At 40.6% G+C, this 21,270-nt stretch overlaps 1 non-coding gene and 1 pseudogene across 1 annotated transcript; one reads left to right on the plus strand and one right to left on the minus strand.

The window, feature by feature from the left end:
* The first annotated feature begins 961 nt into the window (after window positions 1-961).
* On the plus strand, window positions 962-15,360 carry LOC125121976 (60S ribosomal protein L26-like; annotated as a pseudogene).
* A 4,947-nt stretch (window positions 15,361-20,307) lies between these two features.
* On the minus strand, window positions 20,308-20,414 carry LOC125123865 (U6 spliceosomal RNA). The gene has a single exon (XR_007134234.1). It is a non-coding gene; the product is annotated as a U6 spliceosomal RNA (small nuclear RNA).
* Between the last annotated feature and the right edge of the window lie 856 nt (window positions 20,415-21,270).

Genomic DNA, 21,270 nt, shown 5'->3' on the forward strand with positions numbered 1-21,270 from the left:
ATTTGCAGCAACATGGATGAACTTGGAGAATATTATGTTTAGTGAAATAAATCAGAGAAAGACAAATACTGTATGATATCACTTATATGTACAATCTAAAAAAAATACAAATGAATGCATAAAGCAAAACAGAAGCAGACTCATAGACATAGAGAACAAATTAATGGTTACCAGGGAAGAGAGGGAAGGGGGGAGGGGCAAGGTAGGGATTGGGGATTAGCAAATACAAATCACTGTGTATAAAACAGGTAAGAAACAAAGATACATTGTATAAGCACAGGGAAATACAACTATTATCTTGCAATAATTTTTAATAGAGCAGAAGCTGTAAAAATACTGAATCACTATATTGTATACCTGAAACTAATATAATATTGTAAATAAAACATACTTCAATTTTAAAAAATGAGAGAAGTGATGGGTGCTACCCTTGGTCTTTATTTCGAAAGGATCAAGCCTGAGAAAATACACAAACTGGAGAGGTCACTTGGAAGCTAAAGATAAGATTCAAGTGTTGAGGATGGTAGGTTGTCCTACCAGTCCTGTATTGCCTACCTCTGCACTGCTAAATAAAAAAGAAACAAGCTCCTATTCTGGTTAATAGGAGAATTAAGCTGCTAGCTTACACTACAGCCACAGCAATGCCAGATCTGAGCTGCATCTGCAAACTACACCACAGCTTGCAGCAATGCCAGATCCTAAACCCACTGAGCGGGGCCAGGGATCGAACCCACATCTTCATGGATACTAGTCAGGTTCATTTCCGATAAGCCACAATGAGAATTTTCCAGGAGTCTTTTTGTTGTATCAGCTAACTTGAGCCCAAATAGTTTTCTCCTCCTTTATATGTAAGGGAATTGAGAAGTCATATAACTTCCTTAATATCATTCATACAAACTTCCATGAAGATATCACAGTGGAACTAATAAACAGACTGTATAAGCATGCCAAAGACTTGAGGATGACTGGAGGAGGCTGCCTCATAAAGAAGGAATTCTGGCCTGGAAGTCAGAAAAACTGAATTCTAATAATAACATCAGTTACCATTTACTGAATGCTTGCACTTAGCATATACTATGTAAATACTGCACATTTATTACCCTACTTAATTCCCTTGAGGTACTTTTTAAAAAAATCCTTATTGTACAGATGAGAAAACTAAGATCAGAAAAGTTACATAACTTGCCTCAATTACAGAACAAATAATTGTCAGAGCCCAGATCTGAAGCCAGATCTGATTCCATAGCCTGTATTCCAAACCGTGATGTTGATACATCACTCTCTCTAGTTCACCACCAGCTATGTGACCTTTGACAAATTATGTCCCACCTATGGATCTCATTTTTTTTCATTATAAAATGAAAGCACTGGACATCACTTGGGTCCTGTTTGATCCATCACTGTTGAATAACTGTGGTTCTAAGTTTGGTTACCCAATCAATGATTTGCGAGAGTCTAGACAAGTAGCTGAAACTATTTTACCAACATGGACTACGGCTCTCTAAAAGCATCACAAAGGTACAGTCAAGACCAATGACATTACCTGTAGCATTGACTCAGAGATAATTCCTGCTATTCCCCCTCAGCCCTCTGATTCCCTAACTTCTCTGTCTCACATCTCCTGCTGGTCACTGGCTGCTAACTCAGAACTAGGTGGCTTAACTTAAGCACATGGAGGAAACTGAGTACTGCTTCCAGACCCTCTAACATTTCCAAATCACACCACACCCACCAGGTGAATCCTGGCCACCACATATCTTAACATCCTCATCAGTAGCATTGTCACCGCTCTACCCGATAGGAAAGCTCTTATAACCATTGCTTCCTCCTCTTCCAGCGTCCATCTCTACAAAGCAGTTTTTGCCCCCGCCTCACCCTGAAGTAGTAGACTCTCAGCACCCTCTGCTGGGCTCTGCCTGCAGCTCAGAACCTGACTGCGGAGGCACCGGCTGGCCTTTCCAAGTGCTGCTGCGACTGGGAGGGAGGTCGCCTTTGGGAATTAAACAGAGGCATGACTTCAAAGGCATTCCTGCTGAGTGGAAGGCGGTGCTCCAATTAAGTTTCTTCCCTGGATTCCCAAATGGCATCTTTCCAAATCTTGACGTGCAGACCCTGAAAATTACTTTCCTGATCTTAAGGGGGTGGGATTGCTTGAATTCAGGAAGCTATTGACAACTCATGCCCTGGCCCACCTCAGTGATCCAGAAGAAGCCACCAAAGACCAGATGCCAAGGTCTCCAATGAGATCATCCATGAGCCTTTCCTAATTCTGTCACTTAACAGCTTTCAAATGCTGGTCAAGGCAACCTTTTTTTTTTTTTTTTTGGTTTCTTAGCTATAACATATGGATAAAAATCTATACATGCCTTGCCTGCCTCAACAAGATGTTGTGACAATAAAAAGTGATAATTTGCTGAAAAGGACATTCAAAACTGTAAACCACTATGAAAAAATCCAGTTATTCCTGCTTTGATATCAATGTCTATGCACTGATCCGCAACATCAGTTTAGGAAAATTGTAAGACAAGTTCCTACAATTAAAAAATATTATCTGAATTTTTAAAATCAGCCATATTAATAGAATTACTGGTCTTCCCAAGCCTGACTGGGATATCGAGCTCATAACTTATATTTCAGTAACCTATGACATAATTCTACATGTAGACCCTGGGACCAGAAGGTGCAAGGATCACCCCAGAAGCTAATCTTAAACCAAATCTTAGAACCATTGGGGTATGCCCCACCTCCCCACTCCCTTCCCCTGTCATAGGCATCAATACGAGGGACATCAGCCTACTGATTTAAAGACCTTGGGATGGGAATGGATGGTGGGAGTCCCTGTGTGTTTAACCAGGCTGCCAACCAGACACACAGGGGAGTCTTTGTCACTCCTCCTGTGTTCAGGCCACCCTTTTCCCCTAGTGACATTTCTGCCTTTGCAGGCTCATTTCACACACTGGATTTCAGCACCCCCTAGGATGGGATCTTTCCTGCGAGCCACTGGAACGATACTGTTCAATAGCAATAGAATGCCACATACATAATTTAAAATTTCCTTTTCTTTTCAGGGCTGCACCTGCAGCATATAGAAGTTACTGTGCTAGCCGTCAAGTCAGAGCCGCAGCTGCAGGCCTATGCCACAGCCACAGCAATGCCAGATCTGAGTTGCATCTGTGACCTATGCCACAGTTTGAGGCAATGCCAGATCCTTAACCCACTGAGCAAGGCCAGGGTTGAACTCCGAATCCTCATTGACACTATGTAAGGTTCTTAACCTGATGAACCACAACAGGAACTCCCCATAATTTAAACTTTTCTAGTGGCCATCTTTATTTTATTTTATTTTGTCTATTTAGGGCCACACCCGCAGCGTATGAAGATTCCCAGGCTAGGGGTTGAATTGGAGTTGTAGCTGCCAGCCTATGCCACAGAACGCAGAATCCGAGCCACCTCTGTGACCACAGCTCATGGCAATGCCGGATCCTTAACCCACTAAGCAAGGCTAGGGATTGAACCATATCCTCATGGATACTAGTCAGGTTCATTAACCACTGAGCCATGACAGGAGCTCCTCTAGTAGCCAACTTTAAAAAAATAAAAAGAAACAAGTAGAATTAATTTTGATAATAAATTTTGTTTGGCAAATGTAGCCACAAATTTTCATTTAAATATGTAATCAATATTAAAAATGACTAATGAGGGAAGTTCCCTTGTGATGCAGTAGGTTAAGGATCTGGTATTACCACTCCTGTGGCACAGGTTGCAACTGTGTGCAGATTTGATCCCTGGCACAACAACTTCCACATGCCAAGGATGCAGCCAAAAGAAATTACTAATGAGCTATTTTATGGGGTTTTTTTTCCCCACGCTAGGTCTTTGAAAACTGGTATTTTATATTTACAGCACATCTCAATTTGGACCAGAATTCCAAGGGTTCAAGGGCCACATGTGGCTGGTGGCTACTGGATTGCAGTGTGTAGTACAATAGTGCAGCATCGATTTTCATTTTCTTTATCCTCAAAGCCAAATTTCCAAGGCTTCCAAAGTGCTAATGAGATAACCTGACAGAAACGGTGTGTGGCTCAGTGGTACTAAGAGGGAATTAGAGGCATCCAGCCTCTCTACTCTTCCTTTTCGCTTAATAGCCAGCAGACATCCCACCATCCATCACACACACACGCGCACACGCACACACATAGGTTCCTCCGTCTCCTCCCAGGAGTGCAGGCATTTGAATAGGAATAGTAGCTTAACCCTCAAAGTGGTATTAAGGTGGGAATTTCAAGCTGTGGAGAGATAGTGGCAGATGGGCTGGGAGTATGAGAGGCTCTTGTAAGGCTCCTCAGAACAAAAGGTATGGGCAGCTCCCTTCCTTCTTTTGAGTGCAGGAGCCAAGACAAGGGATAACTGAGGGTTCTGGGAAATTCAGGATGACAGAGTGAGTGAATGTGATCACCTCCAGTGTTTCTTGGCTCTCAGTTTAATTCAACAAGCATGTGTTGAGTACTTACCAAGTATCCTGCTAGACAGTGAAAACTCTGAAAATAGGACCATCTCTTCCTCATCTCCGTATGGTCAATGTCTCAACTGGTGAGTTTACACAATTTCAGCCAAAAGCAAAAGACATTTGATGTTTTCATTTTCCTGTTCAGCTTTATTTCAGATAACTAAACATTTGGGAGGCTTTCTCAAACATGAAATTCATTAGCGGACCCTTCATGTCTGTGGTGCTCTCTTGGGTGTGTATGGGAGGGAATTCCACGGTGAAGACCATAACTCAATTTCTGGTGTCTAACAAGGGAGGGAACTGAGGTCACCAGACCTTGAATGTATCTATAAAAAGATTTTTATAATCAGGTCATTTTCTTGGGGGCGGGGGAAGGGCAGGCATGGGGAGGGTGGGTGAGTAATCAGACAATTGCTAGGATTTCAACAGAAGTTAATTCACTGCATCTTTAAAGACTTCAAGCAGAGCTTCAGGCTGGGCTGCAGGGAAAAGGGAGTAAGAAAAAAGTAGAAAAAGAAAACTACCAACCACTTGAGCTATAAAACCAGTTGGGTTTTATAGTCCAAGTGGCCAAAGGGAATGTTTGCACTCTTAGAAATGCATCTTGACCATTCAATCCTTGCAAGCTGCCAAATTTCATTTTGTAACTACAAAGCCACCAGTTTAAAAGAACAATAAACCTTAGCCAGGTCAATCCATGAGGCATCTCACATCCATAGAACTATGTAGCTTATTACAGAGCAACCTGGAACAAAAAACACTCCCTAACCTGGGACATTTCCCAGGGAATCACAAATTGGAACCTCCTTGGAAAACAGAAACGTGTGGTCCACGTGAACACTGCTCAGTCAGGAATGGATTTACTCCAGAGGTTCCTCTGTAAATTCTCTGTGGGAAACCCCAAAGCATCTTCCCATAGAAGCATTATAATTGAATAGGTCCCCAGCTTATCCTGCAAGGACTGTTTGGCCCACAATGCTGCTGAAATGATATTTTAATGATGAAAGACAGTAAGATGCAATGTCACTGCCACACTGGGAATTAAGCCCTCCAGGAAAATAAATTCACTGAAAAAGAGCTTGATACTGAGAATAAAAGCTGAGGTCAGAGAGAGAGCCCAACTATTACCTGCCTCCTCACCCCCACAGCAGAGTCTGTGACTGAGAGATCCTGCCCCCCTCACCCACTGCCTTTCACCTCCTCCCCTCCCCATGACAGAAGAACCCCTCCTCCGCTGATTAAGACTTAAACAAATGTTGTTCCTTCCCTAATACTGCCCCCTCCTGGAAAGGGAGCTCTCTCCTCAACTGCTCTATCCCAAGTTAAACCTGCCTCCTTCCCAAAGAGAAACAGAACAATTTCCCCAAACTAGGAAAGGGAAAAAGGAAACCCTGATATTATTTTCTAGGTGAGTTTTTCCCTGAACGTGAGAAAGACAAGCCAAGAGGACTGGTGTTGGTTCCTCAACCTAGGAAGTAGAGCAGATCAGGGAAAGAATTCAGGAGAATTCCAGATTGCACAAGAAGGAAACATTTATGACTACCAAACCTAATATCAATGAAGTCAAGCTACTTTTTATAATTACTTAATAAATCTGTATTCATCTCCATGTTCTATGTTTCTTTTTATATTCTGAAGCAAACAAGTTTTTTTCAGATCTCAAACTGTTCAGCAGGCCCAGGAAAAGCTAGAAAGCCCAAAGACGGTGTCTGTGACCCAGCATTCCTAGCTTTTTGGGATACTGCACAACTATCAGCATGAGTGTTGGGTCTGTCCCTAGACTGATGTTAGCCTAGTAAGGATCCAGTCAAGATATAACTGACATTACAATTTCAGGAAATTTTCTTGTTTTAGTACATCTGGAAGCACTTAAGAAGGAATAGAAAAACTGGCAGCCTCTAGCAAAATGAAAATGGAATACCTTTAGGACTGCCTACCAATTCTACTTCCAGGGACCCACATTAGAGAAACATTTGCAAACGTATACAAAATAGAGTGTACAAAGATATTCACTGTAGCACTGTTTATAATCTTGCAAACTTGGAAGCAATCCAAGTATCCATGAAAAGGGGAGTGATTCAATGAAAAATATATACATCTCTGCCATGAAATACTATTCAGTAGTTTGAAAAGAAAGAAATAGATTTATATTTACTGATGTAGAAATCTTTAAAGTCAAACATTTAAAAATTTTGAAAATAATTATTCTGAAAATAAAAAAATTTTCAAAATAATCTGAGGTCAAAGATAATGTATAAAACCACAGGTTTCTCTTCTGTGTGTGTGTGTGTGTGTGTGTGTGTGTGTGTGTGTGTAATGAAGACCTGAAAAGAGACACATCTTACTCTTAGGAGGGGGAATACACTTTTATTTTCCAAAGGGGGGAACCATGAAAGGAACTCTCAAATCTTTGGGTACTTCTGCATATTTGCCATTTTTATAATGGAAAAGCATTCATGTACCAGTTGTATAATATAAAAAATCATATAACATGATAACAAAAGTTTCGTGATATTATACATGCCATTTGGGTGGGTATGGGCTCGAGCTAAGTCTTACCCCCATTGGGACTGTGTGTGTCTGAGCATGTCCAAGCAGGCATGGAATTGCTAGGAGTTGCTAGGAATCTATTTTCAACAAGAGCCACCTGGGAGAGGTTTTGTCCCCAGGGAAGAGAGAGGCAGGCACACACATGTGACCAAATAACCAAGGCTCAGTGGGTAGAAGGGAGGAGCAAGTGTGAGTCCAGTCCCGTGTGCTTTTCTGTGGAACAAGGGCAGGTGAGCTCTCCCCCTGATGGCTGGAAAGTAGCAAACGGCTACCCAGGGGCTTGGAGAGCAGGAACACTGGGCAGATGTGGGCAACAACTATTTCTCTTTCTGGTTCCCCAATCCTAGGTCTCTTTCTGGGTTCCTTACCAGGATAAATGTCCTCAAGTCACCCAAGTTTAAAATTCTGCTGGCCTGTTCCTCCCTTTCCATTGCCCCCCTCCCCATGTCTAGGTCACCAAGCCCCCTCCATGCACTCTCAAGACGCACCTCCCATCTATTACTTTCTCTCCACTCCCCCCACAATGACTGTCCCAGCCAGGAGGAGAGCAAAGCCTTCCTGCCTCACACTATCCACCACACAGTGGGCAGTAAATTCTTTCTGAAACACTGAAGATTACTTTACCTTCCTCAAATCCCATGACTCTTTCAAGTTCCTTGGAAAGTCATTTCTGGCTCCGAACTGATTGGCTCACCTCTGCTACACTCATCTCTCATCTCCCTCTGTGGCATGTTTGCACATCCTGCTTTCCAGGCACAATGAAGTGACAAGCTTCCTCCCGTGCTATGTTTTTACATCCAGGCCTCTGCATCACTGTTTCTTCTGCTTGGAGTGTCCTCTGCAGACTTCTCCATCTGGTGAACCCTTACTCATCCTTCAAAGTCCAGGTGAAAAAACACTGGCCTTTCCCTCTCTAAGCAGCCAGTGACTCAGTCCTCTGTGCTCCCCAAACACCTTGCAAATGGATCTGTCATAGCACAGTCACATCGTATGACCATGGCTGTTTCCAAGCTTGCCTTCCAACAGAGGGTCAGCTCTCTGCCAGGATAGGTTTTCATTCGTGGATGCTTTCATACAACAAAAATTTATTAAGTATCCACTACATGGCAGGCACGTTCTAGGCACTGATGATAACAGGTAAGAAGAACAAAGCTCTCGGAGTTTCATTTCAGTGGGGAAGAGAAACAAAAACAAAGATAAATATTTAACATGAAAGGCTAGAAAGACAAAAAAATTCAGGGTAAGGGGACAGAGTGAGGAGTTGGGAATGTCTCCTAGTTTATGTATTTTTTTTCTTTGTCTTTTTATGGCTACACCCATGACATATGGAAGTTCCCAGGCTAGGGGATGAATCAGAGCTGCAGTTGCCAGCCTATGCCACAGTCATGGCAACTTGGGATCTGAGCCACATCTGTGACCTACACCACAGCTCACGGCAATGCTGGATCCTTAACCCACCGAGCGAGGCCAAGGATTCAACCTGCATCTTCATGGATGCTAGTCGGGTTCATTACCACTGAGCCACAGCAGGAACTTTTCTCCTAGTTTAGCTATGAAATTTTAGGTCAGCGAAGGCCTCTCTGAGGAATTGACATTTGAAGAGAGACCCAAGTCAAGTGAATGTCTGGAGGCAGAGAGCAGGGGTGGGTGGAGGCAGGGGGTGGGGGGTGGGGAATTCCAAGTGGAACAAATAGCTAAAGCAAAAGACCTGAACTGAACATGAATTAGGTGTGTTCAAAGTACAGTGAGCTGCAATGAACCAGGAACAAAGTATAAAAGATGAGGTAGGAGAAAGGCCATGATAAGGAATTGGGATTTTATTCTGAGTGTGGGCAGAGCTTTCCAATTTGGTGTTTAAGAAGGACATTCTGGCTGTTGTGTGAAGAATAGACAGTACGGGGTAGGAGCGAGGTGGAAGAAGGAACAATTAGGAGCTCCCGCCGCAGTCCATGGAAGAGAAGGTGGTGGCTTGGGCTAGGAAGGCAACACAGGAGAGCATCCGGATGAGGATTAGATATATTCAGAACAGTAAATTCCACAGCATTTTCTGAGGTTTTTGAAAAGAGAGAAGCCAAAGGAAAGTGTAGGTTTTTGGCCCCAGCAACTGAGTAATAGGAAATGAATTATCTTATTTCTTTTCATACATCCTCCTCATATGGTGCTTAATATACAGCAGGTTGTCAAGAAATTTTTGTTGAAATTTTGTCTGTGACTATAGGATGTCATGACTTTCATCTCAATAGTGCTACTAATATGGTCAACCTTATATAGAATTTTTATGAACACTCTTATTTTGATATGGCATTTTATGTCAGAAATCTGGTGCTAGGACCCACCCTTCATCAAGTTCTGAGCAGTAAGCTGTGTGTGTGTGTGGGGGGGGGTGCGTGCGCACGTGCACACATATGCATGCATATGGGTATGGTTTTATTTCTAAAGAGAATGTAGCCGGAAGAAAAGTCAATACCTTAGCTTGAGTTGTAAATGGTTACAGTGGTCCTGTGTTTTGAAAAATACTTAACAAAAGGGTGATGAGGAGGCAAGAAGGCAGAGAAAGATTTGATCAGGGCTTCTGAATGACAGATCAGCTCTCCCCCTCACCCCGTCACATGTCTCTCTCTCTCTCTCTCTCTCTCTCTCACACACACACACACACACACACCCCACACACAAATTCCTCTGGGCATTATGCCAACCTAATGCCTTCACGTCTTCAGCTAAACTTGCATGTGATTCTCTGTCATGCCACATGTGTAACAATGTGCTAAATGACTAAAACAGAAGCAACAATGATCTGAAAAGTCACTTTCCCAATTTTGCCTTGAACCTCCATCTTCATCACAAAGGATCAGTTTTATTACCACCTCTTTGTGTCAGTTTCTACTTGAAGAATGAGTGTTGTTTGATGTAACAATTTACTTCTACTTTGGGATTAAAGGATAAAATAAAAAATTAGGGTTTCTTGAGAAATGTTGGGTCTAAACAGGTCTGAATCACCCACTGAAGACCTAAGCATGTCAGGTATTTCTGCTATAATGGGGTGTATATGATATATGTATTCCTGAAAATGTTGACTTCTGTGAAATCTTGCACTCAAAAAAAAAAAAAAACCCAAAAAAACAAAGTTTGTGGACAAAATATAGTTGGCATGAACCATTCAAAATCTATGGAATTTGAGGAGTTCCCATCTGTGGCGTAGAGGAAACGAATCTGACTAGGAACGATGAGGTTTCGGATTTGATCCCTGGCCTCGCTCAGTGGGTTAAGTATCCAGCGTTGCCATGAGCTGTGGTGTAGGGCACAGACATGGCTCAGATCCTGCGTTGCTGTGGCTGTGGTGTAGACTGGCGGCTACAGCTCACATTTGACCCCTAGCCTGGGAACCTCCATTTGCCACAGGTGTGGCCCTAAAAAGGACCAAAAAAAAAAAAAAAAAACCTATGGAATTTGATAATTGGAGTACCACTTAAATAAATAACTAGCACAATTTAAAATGAATACACTAGCCTAATTTTAAAAGATACGATAAATTTCTAATAAAAAGTACTATAGTATATATAGGACTTAAACTTTAAGAAAGGTCAAATTGGGAGTTCCCTAGTGGCATAGTGGTTGGTTAAGCATCCAGCATTTTCACTGCTGTGGTACAGTTCTACCTCTGGCCTGTGGCCAAAAAAAAAGGTCAAGGTTTTTTTTTGGGGGGGGCGGGTACTATACCTGAGGGATATGGAAGGTCTCAGGTTAGGGGTTGAATTGGAGCTGTAGCTGACAGCCTATGCCACAGTCATGGCAACATGGGATCTGAGCTGTGTCTGAGACCTACAGCACAGCTCATGGCAACACTGGATCCTTAACCCACTGAGCAAGGCCAGGGATCAAACCCACGTCCTCAAGTCAGGTTTGTTACGGATGCGCCACCACAGGAACTCTGGGTCAAGTTATTTTGATGAAAGAAGCTTTAGATAGATAAAAGATGCTATTAAGTAGAATTTAGTTCCCTCTGAATCTGAGCTGGTTCTGGTGACTTGTTTGACCAATAGAATGTAGCAAAAGTGATATTCTAGTACTTCCGAGGTTGAAGCATAAGAAAAAGCTTCCATGATAGGCTTTGGGAATGATGCTTTTGGAAGAAGTCAATTGCTCTGTAGGAAGTCCAACCATCCTGAGATCCATATGTTATGAGGAAACCTGAGCTATTCATATGAAGCGGGGAGCTAGAGAGAAAAAGAGAAAAATAGAGAAACACAGCCCCCCAAAATAGAGAACAGCCTCTTCCAGCCCCTAATTCAGTCATCCTAACTGAGGCCCCAGATACTATGATGCAAAAAGGAGATGTTTCTTCCAAGCTTCACCAAAATTGCCAGAACAACGGTAAATCAAACACTTATGGTTTTAAGTGCTAAGTTTTGGCATGGATTGTTATGCAACAGAAGATAAATGAAACATAGCTAAGAGGAAGTGTTGAGGTTGCCGAACTACGGCAAAAAATACAAAATACACAGTGATGGGAGAAGCAGCCAATCAGGTAAGACCTGGAGGGGGGGGGGGTTGTACCCACAACCATGGCTTTGCTGTCTTCAGTTGTATTAAGGGTTTTACTTTCAGTTGCTGTTACTTGTTGGCACAAAATGCTAAAATTCTAAGAAAAATCACATTTAAGTGAGTACAACTTCTGCATTACCTTGATATCTTTATCCTAATTACTAATAGCACAGGAGCTAGTTTTTGTTAAAGAAAAATAGGCTTTAGAAGCCCATGTTGTTCACAGTAAAGGGGCTAAAAATGTCTTGACCATCTCTTTGGATTTTGCATTTCAGGTTGAATTCTCATGAATAACTGTGGGTAAACGACAGTAGGAAGAAAAAAATCTATTGAATCCAGAAGAGAGAGAGAAGAGCTCCCATAGATAAACAGTGTGCCCTCTTTTAATTATAGGCAAACAAGGAATAGAAGAAAACTTCCTCAGCCAGATAAAAAGCATCCATGACAAACCTACATTTAACATTATATTTACTGGTGAAAGACCCCATGCTTTCACTTGATAGCAATAACAAGGTAGGGATTTCCATTCTCACTGCTTCAATTAAATATCATATTAGAGGTCCTAGCCACTGTAATAAGGGAAGAAAAAGCTAAAGGCATGAAGATGAAAAGAAAGAAAGAAAACCATCTTCATTTACAAATACTATCTTTTGTGTAGAAAATCTTAGAGAATCTACAAAAACAATTAGAAGATAATAATAAAAAACAAGATTATAAGTATAATAAATAAGATTAATAAGGTCACCGTATGCAAGATTAATATAAATATTCAATTGTTTATATGCTAGCAACAAACAATCTGAAAGTAAAAATAAGGAAGTTTCATTCACAATAGCATCAAAAAGAATAGAATGCTAAGGAATAAAATTAACAAAATGCAAGAACTGTATACTGTAAACTACAAAACTTTGATAAGAGAAATGAAAAAAGATTTAAATAATTGGAAAGATATTCCATGTTCATGAAATATTAAGGCGTCAATTTTTCCCAAATTGATGTATGTGATTCAATACAATTCCCCAAAAAAAATATCCCAGCAGGCTTTTTTAAAAAAAGAAATTGGCAAGCTAATCCTATAATTTACATGAATTGCAAAGTGCTGAAAATAACCAAAGCCATTTTGAAAAAGAATAAAGTTGGAAAAGGTATACTATGTGTGTATATACAGAGCTATATATTCAAGACAGTGCATAAGGATAACAATATAGACCAATCAAAAGGAATAAAAGGTCCAGAAATAAATGCTTATAATTACAATCAGTTGATTTTCAACAAACATGCCAAAACAATGGAATGGGGAAAGGATAATCTTTTCAATATATTGAGCAGATACCATTGAATACCCAGACACAAAACAAACACATCTTTATCTCACACAATATAGAAAAGAATGAAAAGATAACTCCCTGACTGGAATAAAATATTTGCAAATCATATATGTGATAGAAAAATTTGTGCCCAGAATGTAAAAAACACTCAACACTCAGCCATACCATACAACGAGACACCAACATCAAATGCTTTCACTGACATGTGGAATCTGAAAAAAGGACAGACTGAACTTCTTTGCAGAACAGATGCTGACTCAACAGACATTGAAAAACTTATGGTCTCCAGAGGAGACAGTTTGGGGGGTGGAGGGATGTGCATGGGTTATGGGATGGAAATCCTGGGAATGATCATTATACAACTACAGACGTGATAAATTCATTTGAGTAATAAAAAAAATGTTTTTTAACCTTTAAAAAAATAAAATAAAAATGTGACTCATACAAATATATATAAAAAAACCACTCAGCCATAAAAAACAAACAACTCAGTAAAAAATGGGCAACATTTGCAGAGGCATTTCCTCAAAGAAGATGCTCATCATCAATAGTCATTAGGGAAATGCAAATCAAAATGACATGGAGAAACAATTAGAATGACTTAATTTAACAAAATAAAACAAAGAGAGAAACCAAATGATGGAGGTGATACAAAACAACTAGAACTCTTTTATGTCATTAGCGGAAATACCACATAATACTGCATAATACCACTTTGGAAAACAGTTTATCAGTCTTTTATAAGCAATCACTTTTCATAGGACCCAGTAATTCCAGTCCTAGACATTCATTCAAGAGAAATTAAAACTTATGTTTTCATAAAAGCCCATATGTGAATGTTTTATTAACTTTACTCATACTAGCCAAAACTGTAAAAAATATCCTTTATGTGGTAATTAGATAAGAAAACTGTGGTACATCTATATAATGGAATACTACTCAGCCACAAAAAGGAATGAACTATTGGTACATGCAACATCATGGCTGAATCTCAAAAGGCTACATACTGCATGATTCCATTTATATAACACTCTGGAAAAGGCAAAACTACAATAATGGAGAACAGATCAGCAATTGTCAGAGGTTACTGGTGAAAGAAGGTATGACTAAAATAGGGTAGCACAAGGAAATTTTTGAGGTAATAGAACTGTATCTCATTTGTGGTGGTAGTTACATGACTCTGCCTTTGTCAATACTCACTGAACTATACACCAAAAGGAACAACCTTTACTGTGCGTAAATTTAAAAAATAAATTTAGGAGTTCCCATTGTGGCTCAGCAGAAATGAATCTGACTAGCATCCATGAGGACGCAGGGCGCAGGTTCAATCCCTGGCTTTGCTCAGTGGGTTAAGGATCCTGCATTGCCATGAGCTGTGGTGTAGGTCGAAGACGTGGCTCAGATCGAGTGTTGCTGTGGCTGTGGCATAGGCCAGCAGCTACAGCTCCAATTCGACCCGTAGCCTGGGAAACTTCATATGCCACAGGTACAGTCCTAAAAAGAATAAATAAATAAATAAATTTAAACAAATCTGGTAACATTCTTAGTCCCTGTCCATTGTTTGTGACTTAGAATTTTCTCTGTCTAGTGTTCTAAAACTTCACATTGTTGTGATTGATATGCATATTATTTTCATTGTTTTAAGTCCTACACGGTCTATAAAATATAAAAGCATATCTTTTTGTTTGTCTTTTTGCCTTTTCTAGGGCCACTCCTGTAGCATATGGAGGGTCCCAGGCTAGGAATCTAATTGGAGCTGTAGCCGCCGACCTACACCAGAGCCACAGCAATGTGGGATCCAAGCCGCGTCTGCAACCAATCCTTAACACACTGAGCAAGGCCAGGGATCGAACCCACAATCTCATGGTTCCTAGTCATATTCGTTAACCACTGCGCCACGACAGGGACTCCATACCTGCAGTTTTAAGAAATAATACGGCTCTTCCCTTTTGCAGCCATTGCTGAAGCGCCAGAGGCCAAAATGAAGTTCAATACCTTGTAACTTCTGACGGAATCAAGAACCATAAAATGCATTTGAATGAACCTTCCTGCATTTGCAGGAAGATTATATCTTTCCCCCTTTCCAAAGAGCTGAGACAGAAGTACAATGTTTGATCCATGCTCATCCGAAAGGATGATGAAATTCAGGTTGTACAAAGACAATACAAAGGGCAGCAGACTGGCAAAGTAGTTCAGATTTACATGAAGAAATATGTCATCTACACTGAAAGAGTGCAGTGGGAGAAGGCAAATGGCATGACTGCCCATGTGGGCATTCACCCCAGCAAGGTGGTTATCGCTAGACTAACACTGGACAAAGACCACAAGAAGATCCTTGAATGTAAAGCTAAATATTGATAAGTAGGAAAAGAAAAGGGCAAATATAAGGGAGAAACAATTGAAAATATGCAGGAACAAAATAATCTTGTATAGAACTTCATTAAAAACTTAAAATGAGGAGTTCCCATCGTGGCACAGCGGAAACGAATCTGACTAGGAACCATGAGGTGGCACGTTCGATCCCTGGCCTTGCTCAGTGGGTTAACGATCTGGCGTTTCTGTGAGCTGTGGTGTAGGTCACAGACACAGCTCGGATTTGATGTTGCTGTGGCTGTGGTGTAGCTCATTGGACCCCTAGCCTGGGAACCTCCATGTGTCGAAGATGCGGCTGTAGAAAGCAACAAACGAACAAACAAACTTAAAATGAAAAAAAGAGAAATGATACAGAGAAATGCTATATTTCTTCAGTTTTTCCCAATGATAATATTTTGTGTAACTGTAGAATATTACAAACAGGAAATTGACATTGATATCATCCACCATATTTCCATGTGCCTGTTTTTGTGTGTATTTAATTCTGTGTAGTTTTAATCACATATATAGATGTAGATGACTACCATCATATTGAGAATAATAATAGGAGTTCCCATTGTGGCTCAAAAATAACGAGCTAGACTAGTATCCATGAGGACATGGGTTTGATCCTTGGCCCCTCCATATGTCATGGGTGAGCCCCCCCCAAAAAAAAAGAAGCAGCAGAAGCAGAATAGTTCCATCACAGATCTCTCATGATACTTTTTTTTTTTTTAATGGCCATATCCATGGCATATGGATGTTCCCAGGCCAGGGATTGAATCTGAGCCACAGCTGTGACCTACACCACAGCTGAGGCAATGCCCAATCATTTAACCCATTGCACGGGGCCTGGGATTGAACCTTTGCCTCTGCAGCAACCTGAGCCTCTGCACCACAACAGGAACTCCCTCTCATGCTACCTTTCTAAAGCCATGGCCACCACTCTCCTCCACCTTCCCCAAACGTTGACAACCACTAATGTATTCTATATTTCTGTAATTTTGTCATTTTGAGACTGTTATGTAAGTGAAGTCATGTAACCATTTGAGATTGGGCTTTGTGTGTGTGTGTGTGTGTGTATTTTACTTAGCATAATTCCCTTGATATCCACCCAAGTCGGTGCATGTATCAATAGTTAGCTCCTTTTTGTTGATGAGTAGTATTCAATGGTATGGCTTTACCACAATTTGTTTAACTATTCACCTGGTGAAGAACATTTCAGTTATTTCCACTTTTTGGAACATCTGTGTATGAGTTTCTGTGTGAATATGTTTTCATTTCTGTTCCATATAAATTATGAGATAATAAATGTTTGTTGTTTTGGCCACTAAGTTTTGGAATAATTTTTTACACAATAATGGATCATTGTCTTTGTCCGTTTGGGCGGCTATAGCAAAAATACTATAGACTAGGTGGCTTAAAAAACAAATTTTTTTCTCACAGTTTGGAGGCTGAGAAGTCTGAGATCAAGATGCCAGCAGATTTGATATCTGGTGAGGGCCACTCCCTCTTTCACAGATGGCCATCTTCTTGCTAGGTCCTCCCATGGCAGAGATGGAGAGAAAGAGAGAGAGCTCTGGGCTCTTCCTTTCATTATAAGGGCACCAAAACCATTAAGAGGGCTCCATCCCCATGATCGCACCCAAACTAATTACCTTCCATAGCCCCAACTCCAAATACTATCACATTAGGAATTAGGTTTCAATATATGAAGGGGAAGCACCATTCAGGCCACAGCAATAATTAATACACCTAATTATATATTTCTCTAGTATATGTTCTATAGTATAACTAAATGGCCTTTTGCAATGGGATTTAGGTGAGAGAATTAGCAGAAAATTATTTGAGTGACTATTTTTCTAAAGTCACTAGTTATACACTATGCACTCACGGATCGTCCACAGCTATTACTACTCCAGGTGCACAGGTGAGAAGGTGATTCATTACACACAAAGGATGCCCTAGACCTCTAGGGTTTGATTTTCTCCATGCAATTTTGTGGAGAAGAGCTAAAGAGGGCTTAACTGCATAGATACTGGAACTAGATTATATAGGTTCAGATCCAAGCTCTACCTGTAACTTTCCAAACAATCAGGGACAAATCATTTGATCTTTCTGTGCCTTAGAATGTCTATTAAGATGAGAAATATTTGCTAAGGGATCACCTAAAAATCATTTTGCATTATATCAGTGTATATGCCACACTAATCCAGGTGATAAATTACTCCCTTTCCCACACTACTCCTCTTTTTTTTTTTTTTAAATCCCACACTACTCCTCTTGACTGAGATTTTTCAAAAAGCTGAATTAAGTTTTTTGTTTTTTGTTTTTTTTAACACAGTCATACCTGAAGGATACGGGCTAGGCATAGAATCAGAGCTGCAGCTTCAGGCCTATGCCACAGCCAGGGCAACACTGGGTCAGAGCCACACCTTCAGCCTACATTGCAGCTTGTAGCAACAACGGATCCTTTAACCCACTGAGTGAGGCAGGCAGCAAACCTGAATCCTCACAGACACCATGTCGGGTTCTTAACCTGCTCAGCCACAACAGGAACACCTCATTAAAATTTTCAAGCTGCTAGAACACAGTTCAGTTAGAAACTGCTCCTTCCCAGGAACCTCAGTAACGCTGTGCCCTAGCCTGCGGGGGTGAGGAGGAGAATCATGGGTATACAATGTACAAGGAGGAAGGGGGACCCTAAGAGAGCCTGGTACTTAGAATGTCTCACTGACCCCAAATGAGCTCTCAGGGGAAAAAAAGAAGCAAAAAAGGTCTATTTCCTTCTGTCTTCAGTTTCTCCTTAGCACTGCTTCTAAACTTTAAATTAAACTGAAGTTAAACTCCAAACTGAACTGACCTTTTAAACTTCAAGTTTATAGCCCAGATTCATTATAAGCCTGAAAGAGATACTGGTGCATTGCTGAGAGCCTGACTCCTGGAGGGCACTTTTATACACAGAGAGAGTCTGGCCCCAGATCTTAATGTAATAATTTTTATACATTAAATGTACCTAGTTATCTGTAATGTAAGAATAATCCTATGATTTAACTGCTGATAATACTTGTTTTGTGGATGAGAGCCATGTTACAACTGTGTTTGAAAAGAATTTTAAACGAACCCTACTGTGGGCAGGGCCCTTGGTGGGCGCTTGAGTGCTAGTTTGAAGGGAAAAAATGTGTGTAAGAAGCATGTGATGTTTTTGCAGTGGTTTGAGGGCTGGGTTTGGTAATTATACTCTCGAATGCGAAAATCCAATGTGGCATAATGAAAAACACACCTCTGTTCTGCTTCCAAGACTCATTCCAAATACAGGACAGTCTTTGCCCAGGCCGATTGTGTTCCATAAAGTGTGCATTTGCTTCACTTCTCTCTATAAGAGCACCAGCACAAAAAATAAGATGCCATAAAAATGGGTGCCGCCTCCTCCCTTTAGTTCCTGTTAATAACTTTTTTCCTCTAAGCTACCCTCTTCATCACTCTTAATGCTCAATTATCTTATTTGAAAACACATACAAAACCACTCTTAATAGAAGGAAGAGAAAAGCGGTCATGTGGGAGGAAAAATCAACTGAGTAGTTCAAATCATTATTACAATAAAATATTGTTTATTAAGTACCCTGCAGAGTTATAAAAGGATAGTTTGTATTGGTTAGGAATAAAAAGCCAGCAAGAAATTACGGTTCAATGCGAGAAAGTCCCTTTTTTTTTGCTACAAAATTCCTATCCAAGCCTGCCCTGCAACATTGAAAAATTGACTACAGGAATTCAAAGGAAACAAAATTTCCCTCTCTCTCTCTTTTTTTTTTTTTTGTCTTTTTATGGCCATACTGGCAGCATATGGATGTTCCCAGGCTAGGGGTTGAGTCAGAGCTGCAGCTGCTGGCCTACACCACAGCCACAGCAACTTGGGATTTGAGCCACGTCTCTGACCTACACCGAAGCTCACAGCTACAGCACAGCTCACAGCATCGCTGGATACTTAACCCACTGAGCAAGGCCAGGGATTGAACCTGTGTCCTCATGGATGCTAGTCAGATGGGTTTCCTCTGAGCCACGAAGGGAACTCCCCCTTGTGGATTTTTGAACCCGATGTGATGAACATTCATAACATCTTTCTTTTTTATCTAATAGAATTTGCAATCAAGAAAGGGTTGACATTTTCTATTCTTTTTGTATGAGAATTAAGGGTATAAAAATATCAAGTACTCCCCTTAACTGCCCACATGGAAGGCTTACATTGCTCACTGTTTATATGTTGCTGAGGGACTCAGAAACTAGGTTATGGGGCATTATTCTTTTTTATGGTTACTCAGTGGAGAAATTTCTCTCAGAACTCAGTATCAGCAGTGATCGTAATTTTCATGAACAACTTTCATGAAAAGGTTTCACTCTTTTTTGCTTTTGATGCCAGGCAGCTTGAATTCCTGCCTTATTTCACAACCTGTATTAAACTTTTAAGTGTGCATTTTATGTAATAATGCTGTTGCTGGTTTCATCTTATTTGTCCTACTCTAATTTTTCCTTTTCCATAATTTCTTCATCTACTCTTTTAATCTTGCACTTTAAGTTGCATTTAAGCAATCTCGAATCCCCTTTTAGAATAAGGCTTGGTTTGAATTTCTAAATAAGGTGTCTAGAAAAAGAAGTGACTGTACCTCTTCAGCTGTTACGCTGACTAGAGAAGAACCACTGCTTTCTTTACCATGTGACATATGGCAGAAGCTAGCAGCCTGGTGGTCTGAAATTCCCACCAATGCTAGGCAGTCAATAATGGCCAACAGGCTGCCACATCTGCTTTCTTGACACTACATGACAAAGGCCCCATGATCTAAGTCACAATAGCTGGACCCCACCCTGGCTAAAGTGCCAAACAAGACCATGACATGGAAGAGGTGAGTAGATGGTATACGCAATCAAAACAACATCTTGGGTATATTTTGGTTTATCTTTTCTTCTTTTTTGTCTTAACAACTGTTGCTATTTATTGAATTCATACTGTGGTCCAAATAACGTTTTTCCCCCTAAAATATGGAACACTTCACGAAGTTGCACATCATCTTTGAACAGGGGCCATGCTAATCTTCTCTGTATCGTTCCAATTTTAGTTCTGATGCTGCCGAAGCAAGCACTATTTTGGTTAATCTTAAACATTCCAAGTAGGTTCTAGCATCAAAAACTTGTTTTGCAAATACAATTCCCTTTGGTTTGGTTGTTTACTTTCTTCCCTGATGTCCCTTGATAGGATTAATGTTCCTCTTAACCCCAGTTGTCCTCTCTAGTATTTCCCTTACCTCTTAACATATAATTGAATTAGAAGATTTTTTTTGCTCTTCTTATTACCTCCAAACCAAAAACCATAAAAGGGCAGTTACAAGCCCAAAACCAAACCAAACCAAACAACAAGCAAAATACCAAAACAAACTCCCCTATTACCACCAGCAGCACCATAATAAATAAGTTAAAAGACAAAATAACATGAGGAAAATATCTTCAATATATGAACATAGGTCAATTTTGTTAATATATGACTATTTCCTAACAGTTAATAAGAAGAAACAAACAAAATCCCAGAAGAAAATGAATTACAAGTTCCCGTTGTGGCTCAGTGGGTTAAGGATCTGACATTGTCTCTATGAGGATGCAGGTTCAATTCCTGGCCTCCCTCAGCGGGTTAAGGATCAGGTGCTGCTGCAAGCTGCAGCTAGGTTGCAAATGAAGCTTGGATCTGGTGTTGCAGTGGCTATGGCGTAGGCCGCAGCTGTAGCTCTGGTTTGATCCCTGACCCAGGAACTTCCATTTGCTGCAGGTTCAGATATAAAAATAAAAAAATAAAAGCATGAACAAGCAGCTGACAAAGAAGAATACAAATGAACAAAAAACATATGAAGAATACTCATTATCAGTTGTTTTTCTAACCTTTATTTATTTATGGCTGTACCCACAGCATGCAGAAGTTCTCAGGTCAGAGATTAAATCTGAACCACA

The sequence above is a fragment of the Phacochoerus africanus genome, chromosome 3, assembly GCF_016906955.1.
Source record: "Phacochoerus africanus isolate WHEZ1 chromosome 3, ROS_Pafr_v1, whole genome shotgun sequence".
NCBI lineage: Eukaryota > Metazoa > Chordata > Mammalia > Artiodactyla > Suidae > Phacochoerus > Phacochoerus africanus.